At 51.3% G+C, this 2,500-nt stretch overlaps 1 non-coding gene and 1 pseudogene across 1 annotated transcript; both read right to left on the minus strand.

Annotated features, from left to right (window-relative positions):
- The window catches only part of LOC143154457 (large subunit ribosomal RNA), a 2,814-nt pseudogene extending 2,644 nt beyond the window's left edge, over positions 1-170 (minus strand).
- A 1,559-nt stretch (positions 171-1,729) lies between these two features.
- On the minus strand, positions 1,730-1,884 carry LOC143154467 (5.8S ribosomal RNA). Its single transcript, XR_012994103.1, has one exon. It is a non-coding gene; the product is annotated as a 5.8S ribosomal RNA (ribosomal RNA).
- Between the last annotated feature and the right edge of the window lie 616 nt (positions 1,885-2,500).

A 2,500-nucleotide genomic window follows, 5' to 3' on the forward strand; every position in this document is an offset into this window, starting at 1 on the left:
TGGACTCAGTTCGACGTCACGGGATAAGCGGATCCTCCTGAACACTACATTTCCCTGCGGCAATACCGCGGGGATTCAGTGCTGGGCTCATTCCTGTTCGCTCGCCGCTACTAAGGAAATCCTTGTTAGTTTCTTTTCCTCCGCTTAGTAATATGCTTAAATTCAGCGGGTAATCTCGCCTACTCTGAGGTCGTCAAACAAACGTGTTTTTCTTTAACAGCGAAAGGCAACGACGCCGAATCAAAGAGAGCAAGGCGCCACAATCTTTTCGTCCCAACTCGACGTGTTCTGCAGTTGCATACGCGATGATGATCCTCTCTCTTCAATCGTTGTTCGCTCGCGTACCAGGGTAGGCGGGGATATACGCCGACGTGGACGGGTGTAAAAGAAGAACGAGCGAGGAGTGGGGAAAACGACGTCGGGGCGCGAACGAGAGGTCTTATTCCTTCCCTCAGTAACGCGCTCGACGAGCATTTTCTCCCTATCTCTCACGCAGATTCTTTTCTTTTCACCGCATTCCCACACGTACGGCGTCGCCCGACGCAAAATCCCATCGGTGACGCTTACATGGTTCTGTCGATTGAGAGAGTTCTTCGCGTTGAACCGAAGAAAAGGAAGCCTGCTGTTTTCTCGGTGACAAGGAGAGATTTTCAAGCACCTCGCCAAAGTGTCTCTCTAACTGAAATTCGATGCGAAACGCTCGCTAGACGTTTAACCGGTTGAAATTTTAACGTCCGTCCGTTGCTTTTCCAGTAAAACATACTAAAGGAATACTACTAACACGCGTCGACTTCGATTCTACTTATTCTTCCCCTCTCTCGCTCACTCTCGATCTGACTCCTATTCTCCAGAGCAGAACGAAGAGAAGGAGGAGGAGGATAAGAGAACCCGGTGTTAGCAAGTCCGAGATGAATTCGAAAAAGTTGTCGTGGACTGGACGACCGGTTATACGCGCGGTCTCACGATCGACAACAGAGACATGGGGTGACCAACCTCTCGCTTTCCCTTCAGCAGTTTCCCTTCATTGTGGCAAAGTTTGTCGTTGCGTTCGAGCCGCTCCAAAGAGGATTTTAAGTACAGCACCGAAGGTTCAGAAACGTTTGCACGCACGAGCATATCTCTTACCAAACGAACCACATCGACGGGTCAAAAATTCGATTCGACGAACGTGGCCGAAGTCTTCAACGTTCGAAGATAAAGACCTCCCTCGATAGTGGTCGCGGTAAATTTGATGTGACATCGCGGGCAACGACGACCCCCGCTGGCCGACAAATCCCTGGGGCTGTGCGAACGACGACTATTAACAAATGCCACATTTCACGTGGTGGGGTGATTCATTTTTGTCCTCTATTAGTCTCTCGATTCGTGTTCCTTTCTCGACGTAAAAATCATTTCAGGCAACGTTGGGAGCGCGGCAAAATTCGATTCGGGCGAAAGACGAATATATACGCGCGCAAACTTCAAAGTAATCGTAGGGAGCGGTGTTCACGGGCGGTCGTATTAAGTCGACGCGCGACGCCGCAACACTCTCGCGAGTCCGAACGATTACATATGGAGACGCGCAGGCAAATCGTTATTTTCGCACGTCCGCGACAATCGCCAACGAACTGCCCATCTTTCGCTCGTACGTAAGCATCTCCGTACACACCCGACTCTGAAACGTTTCCATTCTCTCCGGAAACGACGGCGGGGATTGGATAGCAACGCAAGCAGTATTAGGTTATGTGAACGACCCTCAGCCAGGCGTGGTCCAGGAATTTTATCCGTGGACCGCAATGTGCGTTCGAAATGTCGATGTTCATGTGTCCTGCAGTTCACACGTTGACACGCAATTAGCTGCGTTCTTCATCGATCCACGAGCCAAGTGATCCACCGTTCAGGGTAATCGTTATGCAATTTTGCGTTTAAATTCTCTTTGGTTCTAGTTTTGAAAATCGATGCCCGCGCCTCCGACCAAACGTAGAAAGAAGGAGGCTTGGGCGTCGCCAAATTGACGACACAAAGTCCCGACTGACGGAACACGTCGAAAGTTCGCGCACATGAACGCGAATCATTCGACGGCCGGGTGCAAAGTACATTGAAAAACCATCATGAATCGTGGGATGTGGAACCGCGGGGATAATCCCGATCAAAGGAACCACAGTCCTCACCGATTGAGCTGACGAACGCACGTGGGAGCGTCCAGATTCGAAAAAGGACTCGCAGCCGGCTCGAATCGGTCTTTCGTCCCAACTTCAAACCGCATTCGACGCGGTGCATGGGTGTCCGACTCGCTATCCGAGCTTCACAGCCGGTCCTCCCGAAGTCTTCGGACGCACATCGACGCGATCGTCAGTGGTTACCCGGGGTCCTCGTGCAGAGGTTCCAATCAGCAGGACGTTTCGTTAGAAATCGACGAAAGTCAGGAGAAAGCGGGATGCGAGAGAAAACGCAAAGAACGTTGCGGAACAAAGTCCGACGGCGTCTCGTTCCTCCTCGGTTATACTCTCGGGCGCTTTTA

The sequence above is a fragment of the Ptiloglossa arizonensis genome, unplaced genomic scaffold (genome assembly GCF_051014685.1).
Source record: "Ptiloglossa arizonensis isolate GNS036 unplaced genomic scaffold, iyPtiAriz1_principal scaffold0023, whole genome shotgun sequence".
In the NCBI taxonomy this organism is placed as follows: Eukaryota; Metazoa; Arthropoda; class Insecta; order Hymenoptera; family Colletidae; genus Ptiloglossa; species Ptiloglossa arizonensis.